Raw genomic sequence first — 15,924 nt, forward strand, 5'->3', positions numbered from 1 at the left:
GGATGTATGTGTGTGTCTATGTGTGTATAGGTATATACATACATACACACATATATATTTATATACAGGCAGTCCCTACATTACAAACAAGATAGGTTGTGTAGGTTTGTTCTTAAAACGAATTTGTATGTAAGTTGGAACACATACATTTACTTATTAAATGAAGCTGAGACAGTTGTTTGTCTTAACATGGTATTTATTTTTACCTTTCTATGCATATAAATACTTAAATATTTTCAGCTTACAGAATTTATTGTTTATAACCCAGGGACTGCCTGTATACTCCCTTACAAAAAATCCTGATGCTTAAATTCCTCTTATTTTAAGCTTTGAGTTATTCACTTAAACTTCTTTGGACTTAAGTACTTGTACTGGTTTTCTATCACTACTATAACAAATTACCACAAATTTAGAGGCTTAAAACAACAGAAATGTATTATTTTCAGTTGCAGAATTCAACATCTGAAATAGGTCTCACTGCGCTAGAATCAAAGTGTTGACAAGACTATTCATTTTAGAGACTCTGAGGGAGAATCCATATTTTTGCCTTTTTCAGCTTCTAAAGGCTGCCCACATTCCTTGGCTCATGGCCCCTTCCTCCAACTTCAAAGCCAGTGAATGCCAGTCAACTCTTTTTCACCTCACATCACTCTGATGCTCTTCTGCCTTTCTCTTCCACATTCAAAGGACCCTTGAGATTACTTCTGGCCTAGCCAGATAATTCAAGATAATCTCCCTATTTTAAATTCAGCTATTTAACAACCTTAATTCTATCTACAAGCTTAATTCCTCTTTGCCATAAATAACCTAATATATTCATAAATTCCAATGAATAAAATGTGGACATTTTAAAGTGGGGGTGGAGTGGAAAAATTATTTTGTCTACAACATATTATAATGAAAATAGCACAAATCCAGGAAACAGTTTTAGTTTGAGTCCTAGAACTAACCAGAAATAGTAAATTAGACAAGTTCCTTCAAATTTCAATTGTTTCTGGTGAAATGAAAAGATTGTCTTAGCTGATCTCTAAGGCTCCTTCCAGCTCAAATTCCCTTGAGTCTATGAATATAGTACATCTAATTAAACCTTGAAGTTAGAAAAGATTAAAGCCTAATTCATCATCATAAAATATATGAATTGAAATCTCAGTAGTGTTATGAGGACACAGAGAAGGATCATTAATAATTCTCTCCAAGTGGCTACAGGGGACTTCATGGAGGAGACAGGCTCTGACCTTACATGCTCTGGAGTACAAGGACAGAGAAACTCTGAGCATGGGAACCAATGTAGGGGGCACAGGGATTAAAGGGGCATGGACTCTGTAGGGCATAGACCATGTAGGGAATGGCGAGAAATTCCACGTGGACAAAGCATAAATAAAGATGTAGGGAAAGAGCCTGGAGTGAGAGGTAGGACAGATTGTGGTTTTCATCTTCTGTAGCAGAGGAAAGACAGTGTTGTTGTTGTTGTTGTTTTAATAAAACAAAAAACAAAAAAAAAAAGATAGGTTGCATGTGTTATAAAGATAATGCAGAAATAATGAGATTTTTTTATTTGCTTTACTCTGTTTACCATTTTAGCTAGTTATATTTCATTAAAATTAAAATAGCTTATGAGATACCCTACATTGGTTTTTTCGAGGTCTAAAAAGCCAAAATAAAAAAAAGGATTAAAGCATGTTTGTGCCTAAGCTTACTATTGTTTTTCATATTCATAAATATCCATTTATTAAGAATAAAAACATACTCCAAACTCACCTTTTAAAAACAGAATTATATGAACTGAGTAAGGTCATGTAAAGCCAGGAGCCAGGGCCACTATCACAGCAGCCTGGCCCATGCAGGTTCGCATTAGATTCGGACAGTCGGTAAAGAAACAATGGAGCCAAAAACTGATGGGCCATTATCTTTAATCCTAGCTTGCACCCAGCGGGCAAGTAAAAACACACACTGGGCTCCAAAACCCACTCACCTTCAGTGCTCACAAAACTACTGACTTATCCGAGTTTCCTAGAATCAAAGGTTTCTAGCTCACCAGACTTATTCACCTGTTCCCCATCTCCTTCCTTCTCCCTGCACAAACTCTGCACAAACTGGCTTCTCACTCAACTCTCCACCATCTTGGCTGCTTCTCCTGGCCTACTCCACATGGCCTCTTTCTGCTCTCCTCTCTGCTCTCTCCTCTAATATTAATCTCAGGAACCAAGAGAGCAAGATCCCGTTCTGCCCCCATTTTATAGTGTAGAAATCCAGACCTTTAATTCAATATACAAAATAGGGAAGTCTCTAATACAAAGTCACTTTCTGAGGCATGATAAGATTGTACCACCCCACATTAAAAAGGGTGGGAAAGGCTTAATCCCAAAACCAAGCCCCAGGCTACAAGGATTCTGCCTGCCCACAGCCCACAGAGACACACATTAATATCACCTGGGCAACGGCCTCCACGTGGGCAGCGCCATCCTTAACAAAGTAAGCATAATATATTTTATCTGCCCAACAATCCACCTCTATGCTCACTTTACTACCTACAATCTACACCATCGGCATCCCTGTGCAAAGAAATTACCACATTACACAAATTACAACCACATGGCAAATCATACAATTTCAACAATTGCAATTCACCAGTCTCTGAGCACATTGCCAAGAGTGCAAAATGTCCTCTGACTTCTTTCTAGCCATGGAAAAACTTCCCGGGGTAGGGGAGTGCTTCCAGCAAAGCCACCCCCCCCACCCCCATCAGGGTATTTAACATTGTATAAAATCCGTAAGTCCATCCAACAAAGGAGCCAATGCCCATTCAGGTCGTAGTCCAGGAAATCAGTCCATGCACAGGAGACCTCAGCCACCCCCCTCACCCCTGCCGTCCTGGCAGGTCTTACACTGTCCCAAAGAGGAGCACATGGCAATGGCAGTCAGCATTTCCATCTCTGCTCTGGCGAGCATGTCCAGCCCTATGTCCCAAAATCACAGACGTACCAGGAGAGTAGTAGATACTCCTTGCTGCTGGGCTCTCACCTTCTGGAGACAGCGGATTGCAACTCCAGCCCGATTCTCCTCATCCTCCAAAGAGGAACTGAAAACACCAGCTCCCGCTGCCGGGCTCGAGTCCCGGGCTGCTGCTGCCTTCTGCTCCTCAGACCTTGCAGCTCTAGCTCCGGCCTCAGCCCCGGCCTCCTGCTGCTGCTGGCTCTCCACAACGTCCATGGCAATCTGCAACTCACGAACCTGTGAATCCTCCTCCAGCAGCTGCTCCATTTCCAGGCGAATCTCTCAAACCTGGTCGGCCTCCTTCTCCAACGCTTCTTCCAGCTCCAGGGTCAGCACCTGTTTCTCCCACATTTGCTCCAGCTCCCTCCACTGCTCGGTAAGCAGGTCCTGGGCAGCCTCTTCCACAGAGCTCTTGGTTTCCTGACTCATGGCTATAAAAGTCAGCCAGCCTACGATCCCCAAAAGGACAGCCATGGGGAACCATAACAGCAGCCAGTCCTCTACTCCACCACTCAAAGGTGGTGGTGGCTCCTTGCTGATCTGTACCAAATCCTGCCGACTATGCCAAATGTAAAGCCAGTAGCCACGGCCACTACTACAGCTGCCTGGCCCATGCAGGTTTACATTGGATTCGGACAGTCGGTAAAGAAACAATGGAGCCAAAAACTGATGGGCCATTATCTTTAATCCTAGCTTGCACCCAGCGGGCAAGTAAAAACACACACTGGGCTCCAAAACCCACTCACCTTCAGTGCTCACAAAGCTACTGACTTATCCGAGTTTCCTAGAATCAAAGGTTTCTAGCTCACCAGACTTATTCACCTGTTCCCCATCTCCTTCCTTCTCCCTGCACAAACTCTGCACAAACTGGCTTCTCACTCAACTCTCCACCATCTTGGCTGCTTCTCCTGGCCTACTCCACATGGCCTCTTTCTGCTCTCCTCTCTGCTCTCTCCTCTAATATTAATCTCAGGAACCAAGAGAGCAAGATCCCGTTCTGCCCCCATTTTATAGTGTAGAAATCCAGACCTTTAATTCAATATACAAAATAGGGAAGTCTCTAATACAAAGTCACTTTCTGAGGCATGATAAGATTGTACCACCCCACATTAATAAGGGTGGGAAAGGCTTAATCCCAAAACCAAGCCCCAGGCTACAAGGATTCTGCCTGCCCACAGCCCACAGAGACACACATTAATATCACCTGGGCAACGGCCTCCACATGGGCAGCGCCATCTTTAACAAAGTAAGCATAATATATTTTATCTACCCAACAGTCACCTACATAAATAAAGTTATAGAATTAAACTTTCAGCACAGAATTGCATTCAACTCCACTGTAAGTGACGACTTGCTGTAATTATCTACCTCTTGTGGACAAGTTCTTCTTAAGAGTCCAATCCTATATTGTTTATTCTCTGCTATTTGGTAGCTTAGCAGAGTCCATAGCTCAAGGGTGTTTTACTGTCAATTAACATTATCTCATCTTTTACCAGAAGCACAAAGATCTTGAATGATGGAATGTGATATTCCAAATGACTCTCACTTTTATCTACCAAAGAAGTGTTTAGATAAAACAGCACTCTTCTCCTTTGCCTAAGGGTAATGTTTATCAGATAAATACTCCAGATTTCTAGGTATATGAAAAAGAACCATTCCATATATGCTTAAACCCCTAGGATAGAATTTTCTCTTTCTCACAGCAGGACAATAATTTTAATTGATACATGTGCCAACTAAGGCCTTTCAAACCCTAGCCCTTTACTTCCTTTCTAACTTCACTTTCCATCCTTCTTGCCACCTCCTCTGACCAACTTTGCCCCATCTTGGCACATGTCCTAGGCTTCCAGAGTCCCACTATTAAACCTTTCATTCATCCTGAAGGACCTACACTGAACTTTCAATGTCCCATTGTACAGAAATACTTTCTTAACTCTTATTCAACACACTGTGTTGTAATTATTTCTTTACACGGTGTTCCTTTTATTATAGTGCCAGCTTCTCCAGGGGAAGAATTGGGTCTTTTCTGGTTTACCTTCAATGCCTGGCACAGCAACTGCACCTGCATGGTAAGTTATCAGTAAATGCTGAATGAAGGAAGGAATCATGACTCTGATTCTTGCCATTGGCCATTAAAGGTAAATTAGTATCAATTTAATCTGTGCTTTTAGAGTAAGAACAGTGAAGAAAAGCACAATGTGGTCAATATTTTAAATTACCATAGCCCAAGACTATACTTTCAGGGGTCATTTCTATAGTTTGTTGTTACCATAGCCCATTTGTTATCTGAAATTTTATGGGGGTATTTGAAATTTTCTTCAAATACTGCCTTTTAAAAAATGATTTTACATATCAGGCCAAATAGAAGTAAGTTTACTTTAAAATATTTTTGAAAAATCTCATCTTTGTAAAAACAATTCAAAAAATAAATAAATAAATAAATAAATAAATAAATAGAATGTTTTTCCTCACAAACACAGTCAGTTTTGTTCTTTACTTTTGCAAATCATGGAGGAATAACTTTTTATTTTCTATTTTGTTAGAAACTTGATTTCCCCCAAATTATGAAATACCAATAATATTAACAGGACAAATAATACTTTATGTTTATGTTTATTAAGTACTTCAGTGTGCTTCCTGCATAATTTAACTGTCTTTTTGCTACTTCGTTACAATTAGAGTATCCAGCTCACTTGAAACCTTTTATAATTCTCTGCAAGTCTCCCACACCTTTCTGTTCCCAGTTACAGCTACCCTACTGCTCTCAAGACTCCTACATGACCACCACAGCTCTCTCAACTCTTGAAGTCCTTGCTCCATTGATTATTTCTTCTCTCTTTTGTATTTCAAACTTCCCCATTTCATTAACTCCTGCCTTTCAACAAATTCTGCTTTAGTTTCTTATCCTTAGAAACATCCTTTATACAAGGAGTTGAGTGAAAACATTTTATTTGGGAGGTAATCCCAAGAAACAGGGAGGGGAGTGGCAATGTGGTCCTTTTAATAATGCAGACAACAACTGATCTTTCTGCTTTTGGTCCTGAACCCCCACCCCACCCCACCCCATCCACTCTTCTCACTATTACCAAATAATCTTTCTAAAGTGTTTAATCATCTCCAGCTTAAAATTTTGCATAAAAAGAAAAGGGGTTCTCTAGAAAGTAACCAGAGAGGGATCTGATCATAAATTCCTTACTGGGCAGATCACAGTGGGTAGTCATACCTCAGACATATAATTTTTAAAAATTATTATCTATTTATTTATTCATTTTTTAGAGGAGACAGAGAGAGGGGGGGGGAGGGAGGAGGAGCAGGAAGCCATCAACTCCCATATGTGCCTTGACTGGACAAGCCCAGGGTTTTGAACCGGCAACCTCAGCATTCCAGGTCAACGCTTGATCCACTGCACCACTACAGGCCAGGCGACATATAATTTTTTTAATTAAAGGGTTATCTTTGCCTTAAGCAAGCCCTGTCCATTTTTTCTGTGCATCTAGATTAACACACCTTTGGAATAAAATGTAACCACCCTCAAGAGATCACATACTAGTAACTATCTTGTAATTCAATCTCCATGTCTCTTCCTCTGGCCTCCATGTAATGTTCCTTAATTTCAAACCACATACAAGAAGCTGTACAACTGTTATTCCAGGGAGCATTTGGGATCTTGCTCCTCAACATATGTCATCAGTTTGGCTCAAGGACACTCTTATAACAATTCTCTCCAGGTCTGGGTGTTTCTTATGTCAACAAAATCCCTCATGTTTCCAATCAGCTACCAGGTAGAAGCCAAACTGATATGAAAGACCCTTCTCAATGTACCTCTGCCTGTCCTTCCAGGTGTGCTTCCTGCTACTTCCTCACGCACTCCTATTCTGCTCTTTGTGTGCAGTCCAATTTTTAGAACTGGACTCCACGACATAAATTCTTGAGCTCACATCGTCATTTATTTCTCCTGTGAAGCCTCCCAAACTTCTTCAGGCAGACTGACGACCAGCTCCCACTACACTCTCACATCCAAACCCACGCCCATGGTGCTGCCATTATTTGTTTGCAAGTCTATCTCCTGTGCTTAATCCAGAAGACCAAGGACAGCCCACCGCAGTGCGATGCGGCTCCCAGCTTTAATCTGGTGAAAGTCCACATGCAAACAGCCTTCGTTTACTTAATTTTGAGCAAAACTACAGTGATGAAGACACAGACTTGCCTCAAGGAGCTTTTATTTTAGAAGGAAATTTGAATGCAGACAACTGTAAAGTGTAAAACTACATTTTTTATAAATGAGGCATAGTTAGTTGTAAAAGTTTGTGGTAGGGAGAGAAAGTCTGTGGACAAAACATTTTACTTTCACCAATTATAGCATATATTGGACTTTCCCAATTTTGCCTCGCACTTACATACTGGAAATTCTCCTTTTGGAAGAAAATAACCTTATTCAGGAAAAACAAATCAAAGGACTTGGTTATCTTGACTATGATGTTTATGGTTACTCTCTAACACTCACTTTACAAATCCAGACTTCTCCTCTGTTTACTTCTATCAGTGTGATTTTATCAAAAAGGTATATATAATTAACTCATTCATTCATTACATACATCTTATAAATCTACTGCACAAAATAAAAGGTGACAAGGACAAATCAAAGGAACAAAAGTAGATTAAATTTTCTCCACTTTTACATCTCCAACGGGTAAAAATTTTTACCATTAAGAGTTATGACTATATATTTTAAATATAAGTTTGTGACTTTATGTTGCTATTTTAATACTATTTTTGCCTCTCCTTAAAGATTTTGTTTTGTTTTACTTGTAGCTTGCTGTTTCGGTGACAACTTTGTAGTATTCCAAGTAAAGCTGAATACCTAGACTAATTGTAGATGAACAAAGGGGGAAGAAACTTCATTACAAGTAAACATAATCTATATTTAATACTGGTTTTTTGTTGTTAATGAATTTTCTCCCACGTGTTTCTGAGTATCAACTATAAGAAGCAAGTTCAATTTGCTAAAATGCATGAATGGCTTGCACTTTAAATACCAGAGGTTAGGGGGGAAAATACATCTTACAAATCCTTCCCAATAAACACAAAGAAAAACTGCATGCCATCAAATGACACAGCTGGAAGGGGAGAGTCATCTGTACTTAATAGAAACAGTTAATGTTTTACACCTCAGGAGTGATTGGCATGCTCAGCATTTAAACAACCACAGTAAATGAGAAGAACAAAAATGTTGCTTTTCTTCATGCAGCATTTTTTTTATTTCTTATTTGTCTTGAATAATATAAAATGCTGTAGTTACCCTGCAGTGCCTGTGAACAGAGTTATTAAATAAATGACTCCAGCCCTGGGCATCAGTGAGCCATGACATGCCGCTATTTGCACTCTCAATGCAAATGCAGCTGGATGGATGAGCCTGGCATTGTACATCCTCATTGGGATGTTAGCTTCACTTTACAGCTGTCACAGATGATATCTGTTATTCAACCCAACCCAGGCTCTGAGACAGAATTCTATGGCAACTGATGGGAAAACATGAACAATTATTTTGAGAGAAAGCGAACATATTTGAAAAGATGACAAACCAAGTGGAGGAATAAAAATAAAACTACCATCACTTCACTTCATTTTAGAGAATTAAAATGTAATAATAAAAGTAATAATTACAGATTAGAGCCAGACAAAGGATATGTACTCAACCTCACCTAAAAGTTCTGTGACAGTTTGTTATACTAGTCGCCAAATCATACGTTTGTTTCCAAGCCTGTACTGCACCCCTCAAGTATTGAAATACCAACTATATAAATATATACTTGGCTCTGATGTTAGTATCTGTATTGCAATGCTCAGAGGAAGGCGGAGCCTCTCACAGGCTCCCAGGTACTCTCTGGATAATTTAGGGCTGCCCGTGTAGAACAGAGTGAACTTATCAGAGGCACTCAGCAGCTTCCCAAAACCTCTCCATCCTTGGAAATCCTGTCAAATTTTTTATCTACATGTGATGAAAAACTGTCTCTTAGCTGTACTATCATTCTTATCATACATGTTTCCAACTTCCCACTAGATTTGGATATAACTGAAAATCTGCCTCTTTTTTCCCCAGTTCAGTACCTAAAATAGTATTGTGCATTAATTGCCTATTATTAGGCAGTTTTTAAAAATGTTTAATAAATAGCTGTTCAAAGCATGAAAACCAATGATGAAGTCAGATTTGCAATCCCTGTATCCATGGTTTTTCATCTACAAGGAGGTGATCTTGCCCCAAGAGACTTTACTTACACTGTTCAATGTAAAAGATGGGTTACCCTGTCGTCTGGTAAACTAAATATCAACTCGGATATTCCTGTTAGCAGAAAGCATCTAGCCAAGCACATATTCTTAGAATTCTTGTCATTCCAAAATATTTCTGTAACCAGAAACATCTACATTCCTATTTGGATTTACCTTCAACTCATAATATCATCACCATGCTAGCCAAACTCAACAGGTATTTTGATAATATATTCACAGTCTTAAAAGAAATTTAAACATGTGGGGAGGATGGATGGGGAGGAAAGAAAGCGTCTTTAAAAATGAGTGGGCTGGTAGCATTTTCAGTGCAATGTTTCCCGAACAGTAACTGACCTGAAATATCTCCACATGGGTCACATGAAACCTTTAATAAGACATTTCTCAAGAAAATGGCACCCCAGAAACACATACATGTGTGAGGACACACACACCACTCACACACAAAACACTGTTTTTAATAGCCAAGGGCACTTTGGCACAATGTGGGGTGGTGGCTGTCAACATAAACAGATGGTCAAAGAAGTGGGCAAACACTTCGTGTGAACTAGTTCCATAAATGAAGTTTTTTTTTTATTTTATTTTAAATGCCATACTTACTTACCCAGCTTTCAGACAAGATGATACATGTAGCCAGTTGGAAAGAGTTCCCTGCCAGGCTTCTGTGTTTTTATGACAAAATTAAAAGTCCACAGATGGAATAACTCAAAGCTAATTCTTACAGAGTTTGTTTAGTTAGAATGGGGAGTAGCAGGGGGAGGAGAATACCATATTGCTTCAAATTAAAGCCACATCTACCAAATGAGAGATTTAGGGGAAAGATGGAGAAATCACTTTAAAAAACAAAAACAAAACATAACTGTTTTATTGTTTAAGTGAGTGGAATTATTTACTCATTAAACTAGCAACTTTCCCCAAAGAGTTTGAGGATCATCTAGAAAATTCCAAAAGCAGCCCCCAAATTGCTAAGCATTCTCTCAGTCAGTGCCTTTGCCACTTCAGTTGCCTTCTAAAGAGAGACCATCTTCTCATCATGACTACACTTGCCATTAAGTTTCAAAATCAAAGAGGAAGGCTCCCACATGGGAATTATGGGAAGAAAGGTGCTTTCAGACAGGAAATGTAGAGGAGGCCAGCTGTCCCGGCATTGTTCACTCTGTGAAAGATTTGTGACCGTTAGAACATTAGCTGGTTTCTTTAATGAGAAAATAAAATAGACCCGATGTTTTGTCAAACATGGTGGCCCATGTATAAAAGCACAAAATGTATACAATACCGTCTATTGGAAAAAATGAAAATACAAAGAAAGAACTCATAATGAAGGGAAAAGCTCTTATAGTAGCCATATCACATGGTATATATTACCCAGTCTTCCAAATCAAACACACAAATTTAGGCATGTAAAATTCAGTTATGAAAAGTAATTTGACAAAGAGATTTCTATCTACAGCTTTTTTCAAAGAAGTCAATACCCACTCACAAGTCAAAGAGTAAATAAAGGGAAAAAAAAGATGTAGTTAATAATATAATTGTTTGGATCTACAAAATAGTTTTGTAAATTGTTTTTGTTTTTTGCTAATTGCTGATTTAATTTGAAGTACTTAACCCACTGATTTCAGTGAGTTAGTAACTTTTGTGATGTCCTCAAAAGACAATTCTTCCAAACATTGGGGAGGGGAATTCTTAGCACTCTATACAACATTGTAGGAAACTCAGGAAACCTGAATAAGCTCTAACTAATACATAAAATTAAGCCCTAAAAAAAAAAATAATATGCCTGACCAGGCAGTGACACAGTGGATGGAGGGTCGGGTACCTTTCCACAGATGTTAATTATTGTTTCATAAAAAAAGTTCCCTGGCCCTGGCCGGTTGGCTCAGCGGTAGAGCGTCGGCCTAGAATGCGGAGGACCTGGGTTCGATTCCCAGCCAGGGCACACAGGAGAAGCGCCCATTTGCTTCTCCACCCCTCCGCCGCACCTTCCTCTCTGTCTCTCTCTTTCCCTCCCGCAGCCAAGGCTCCATTGGAGCAAAGATGGCCTGGGCGCTGGGGATGGCTCCTTGGCCTCTGCCCCAGGCGCTAGAGTGGCTCTGGTCGCAACATGGCGACACCCAGGATGGGCAGAGCATCGCCCCCTGGTGGGCGTGCCGGGTGGATCCCGGTCGGGCGCATGCGGGAGTCTGTCTGACTGTCTCTCCCTGTTTCCAGCTTCAGAAAAAAGCAAAAAAAAAAAATAAAATAAAATAAATTTTTAAAAAAAGTTCCCTGGCCAAATATGTTTGAGAATCACTGGGTTAAAGAGGCTTCTTAATTTCAGGACTTCTCCAAGTGTCAGTATACTAATGTGCAAAATAAACCCAACAGGAGGTTTCAATTTCAAGTTTCCCAACTTATTTGACTACAAAATCATTTCAACCTTGTATAAAACAATGTTCTACCGCCATTTCATGGACGCTGGGTAGGGTTGACGGTGTTTGGGAGCCGGGCGGAAGGGAGCGGAAGAGCCGTCTGAGGGTGTGTGTAGATTGGAGCCGCCGCATTTCTAACTCAAGATCTCGAAATGCATCGTGATTCCTGTCCATTGGATTGTAAGATTTATGTAGGTAATATAGGAAACAACGGTAACAAGACTGAGTTGGAGCGAGCCTTCGGCTATTATGGACCACTCCGAAGTGTGTGGGTTGCTAGAAACCCTCCCCGCTTTGCTTTTGTTGAATTTGAAGATCCCCGAGATGCAGCCGATGCTGTCGGAGAGCTAGATGGGAGAACACTGTGTGGCTGCGGGTAAGAGTGGAACTCTCAAATGGTGAGAAGAGAAGTCGAAATCCCAGTCCACCTCCCTCTTGGGGTCGTCGCCCTCGAGATGATTATCGGAGGAGTCCTCCACCTAGGCGCAGATCTCCAAGACGGAGAAGCTTCTCCCGCAGCCGGAGCAGGTCCCTTTCTAGAGATAGGAGAAGAGAGAGATCACTGTCTAGGGAGAGAAATCACAAGCCGTCCAGATCTTTCTCTAGGTCTCGTAGCCGATCTAGGTCAAATGAAAGGAAATAGAAGACCAGTTTGCAAGAGGAGTGGTGTACAGGAAATCCCTTCATTTGACAGGAGTATGTACAGAAAATTCAAGTTTTGTTTGAAACTTCATAAGCTTGGTACATTTTTAAGATGTATTAGCTGTTCACATTTGTTTGTCTTGGAACAGTGACACATAAAGATGTAATTCTCTATGGTTTAAAATAGATCACCTGAGGCATGTTAATATCAAGAATTGTTACTTTACAATGTTCCCTTAAGCAAAATTAAATTTGCTTTGAACTTTAGTCTTGGGTAGACTGATAATAAACCTCTAAACTCCTGCCCAGCTAAAGTGTGATGTTTAATATTGTGGAAACAAGACTGGCAAAATTTGAACTTAGACTTTCCATAGCTAGGATGTAATATGCAGCTGTAGTTGGACGAGCAGTCTTCAAAAGCTGCTGTGAACACAAGCCAGTATAGGTAAAAATTAAAGCTGCAAGATTAAACTAGAGGCTTAAAAAATTTTAACACACTGGGCGGAAGTTGTCCAGTTGGTGTAGAATCTAAGAAGTTTTAAGAAAGCTAGTTTACCTTTCTTTGCTTTCGGTCATAAATTTTTTATGTAGTTGCTGTACATGAACATATAACCCTTTGTAACAACATTCTTCATTTGGAAATTTGAGACTATTCAAAGATACCAGTGTCCTGCCAGTTTAAGGATACAATGTAGAGCTGAACTTTGAGTTACTGTGCACAAATTTTTTTTCATGCTGTCATTTGTAATATGTTTTGTGAGAATCCTTGGGATTAAAGTTTTGGTTACAAAAAAACAAAACAAAACAAACAAAAAAAAACCCAATGTTCTACGGAAGTCACTAAAAACTGGCAGTAATTATTATCATTGTGTCTTTGTAAGTTCATTATAGTTAACTCAACTTTATTTACTATCTGAAGAGAAAGCATTTAAAAACATTAAAGTTATAGTTTCTTTTCACAAAGAATTTGTTTATTCCATTGTTGATCCTTGTAATTACATGCAATGCCAAAACAGGAACTTTTCTTTCCATATGATATATGCTTAAGGAGAAAGTAGGGGAGAGAGTAAAGGTTATATTATGCACCCTAGTGATCACTTTGAGATTTAATGTTGTATAGCTATTAGTTTTCTTCACATCGAAAGGACTCACACCTTACTTGAGATGGTGCTAGGATCTATGCAATTCCTTTAATACACTCCAAATCCATGTTCAGAGAGGGAAAAGTTCATCACAAAAGCAAGACTAGGATGCCAGATACTATGTTTCTTAACTATATTTAGATAATTCCTGTAAAGTCATTCTAGAATGATAGCACCATGAGGTCAGAGACTTTTTGTATAATACCTGTTTCTACAGAGTCTAGACTTTGCACAAAGTAGAAGTTCAATAAATATTTGTTGAATGACATTAAATTAATGCATCCAACATATTTAATAAAAAATATTATAGTATAAAAATCATGATTTATATTGGGCTCGAAGATATTTTAGGCCACTAAATAGATAATAGAGAAATGATTTAGTTTCCATCTATGGAGTTGCTATTGGCACCAGTTATTGAAAAGCACTTTATTATTCTTCTTCAGCATAAATGCATCCATTAGAATAATGACTGAAGTGCTCATTAGTCAACCTGAATACTAAACGTGGTGGAGGTTAGCTCACTCAAAGCCTGACCTTTCCAAACATTTTGCTTCTTTAAAATAGAAATGTAGACAACACTCCCCTCCCTAATCTTTCCTTTTTGATCCTCTGGTTAATTGGGGAGCAATCTCTCTTTTAACTTTGCCAAATATTGCAGAGTATTTTCAGTAAATATCACCATGAATTGAAAATGACATTAACATGGTAGATGTGTTTCATTTTCTGATCACATGTAATGAACTTAGTCATCATTCTTGTGCTTTCCCTATTAGTATTGACTTTCCAAGTTGATAATGGATGGCATAAAAAGGCTCATTTAAGCATTCTCACCCTTTGGCCTTACCAGAAGCTTAATTGTTGCTATGAATACACAATGGAGACACTTTAATACCTCAAAAATAAACATTCATGCTACTATTGTGATAGTGTTGTACCCTCGTTATTCTTATACTTAATATTGCAGAAATGAATAATTTAGCATGCTGGTGAGTCCAGGAGGCTTACCAGCTACTGCTGAGGACAATGGAACTTCCCTGCAGTACCAGGTCTTCAGCCACCTGAAGAGACTGGGCTATGTGGTCCAGCAATTCCAACCATACATCCTGTCCCCTTAGGACAGGCAGCTGAACTAGGACAGCAGTGCCCAGCGCATGGAGGATGGAATAGCAAGAGGAAGAGGAGGAGCTCCAGCTCTCGGTCCATTAATAATAAGCCCAAGGCCTTAAAGAACCACCTGCAGGGGGTGGACCGGATACCCCAGAGCCTGGAAGCCTCTATCCCACCACTCAGCAACCAGAACAGCTGATGCTCAGAGGAGAAACTTCAGGAGTCAAGCCCCATAAAGGGCCCAGTGGTGCCCCTTTCAGTTGCTGGGGTCCCGGGAGACCTGCCCTGCCTTGGTCCGTCAGGTAGTGGGACAGCCAGGAAAGTAGCAAAGTAGAGAATGAGGTCCAGGAGCTTGTAGGCCACGCTGGAACTTTGAGCAGATTTCCTTCCCTACTGCGGCTTCAGAGAGCCGCCACACCCTCCTGCTTGCCCAGCCCCAGAGCTGCTCCTGGCCAATGTCACTGGGCAGGAAGGAGAAAGACGCTGAGACGTGGGGCCAGAAGCTGAACCGGCTGAAGGAGAAGCTCTCCAGACGAAACAGGAGCAACAGGCGGTCCCAGCACTTCCAGGAGGAAGGAAACGTGAACGGAGGTGCAGTACCGCCCCAGCTGCAGGAGTACACGGAGCTGCTGCAGAGACCGCCCCTGGAGAAGACATGGTGCCACGCCCTACACACGCACCTGCCTGTCACCTCCTTACTGAGCCACAGTCCTTCAAAAGATCTCTCTGTGCTGCAGATGACACACCTTTCTGATGGAGGGGTCTGATTTCTGGAGAAATCTGGGGGCTTGGAGATCAGCTTTGATGTTTACCAGGCCAATGCTGTGGCCACATCCTGAAATAATAATCCTGGCAAGCCCTGTCCCCGGATGTGCGTCAGTGGATTTCATGAGCCAGTCCTAGACCTCTGCACCCTCAAGTGGTTGTCCTCCCAGAGCAGGGATGTTCCTCTGATCTTCTCCCTGGTGGATCACGGAGACACTGCCCAGGGATCGGGGACACTGCCCAGCTCTCACACTCCCACAGCGCCTGGGGCCTGCTTGGGGGCAGGGCACTTGGACTGTCTACTCTCAGGAACCATCTCAGCTGCCTCCTACCTTTGTAGACGCCATAGGTAGTCCCGGCCTCGGCCCTTTGCAGAAGAGCCAAGCTGAGCCTCCCTACCTGGCTGCTGCAGCACTTGCAACCCCTGGGAGGGAGACTGCTGCCTTGCAGTGATTCTCTGGGAACCCAGCACTGGATGCTAGAGACCTAGCAAGATGGGGCAGAAAAGGGGCGTTCTGTGCCTTGAAACGAGAGGGTGCCTGCTTCATGCGATAAAGCCAAAGACCCCCCCCCAAAGG

At 41.0% G+C, this 15,924-nt stretch overlaps 1 non-coding gene and 2 pseudogenes across 1 annotated transcript; all 3 read left to right on the top strand.

Annotated features, from left to right (window-relative positions):
- The first annotated feature begins 11,139 nt into the window (after positions 1 to 11,139).
- Positions 11,140 to 11,215, top strand: TRNAS-AGA (transfer RNA serine (anticodon AGA)). The gene has a single exon. It is a non-coding gene; the product is annotated as a tRNA-Ser (tRNA).
- A 522-nt stretch (positions 11,216 to 11,737) lies between these two features.
- On the top strand, positions 11,738 to 12,631 carry LOC136337945 (serine/arginine-rich splicing factor 3 pseudogene; annotated as a pseudogene).
- A 737-nt stretch (positions 12,632 to 13,368) lies between these two features.
- LOC136306624 (tRNA-splicing endonuclease subunit Sen54 pseudogene) lies at positions 13,369 to 15,699 on the top strand (annotated as a pseudogene).
- Positions 15,700 to 15,924: the final 225 nt, after the last annotated feature.

The sequence above is a fragment of the Saccopteryx bilineata genome, chromosome 5 (genome assembly GCF_036850765.1).
Source record: "Saccopteryx bilineata isolate mSacBil1 chromosome 5, mSacBil1_pri_phased_curated, whole genome shotgun sequence".
Classification (NCBI taxonomy): Eukaryota; Metazoa; Chordata; class Mammalia; order Chiroptera; family Emballonuridae; genus Saccopteryx; species Saccopteryx bilineata.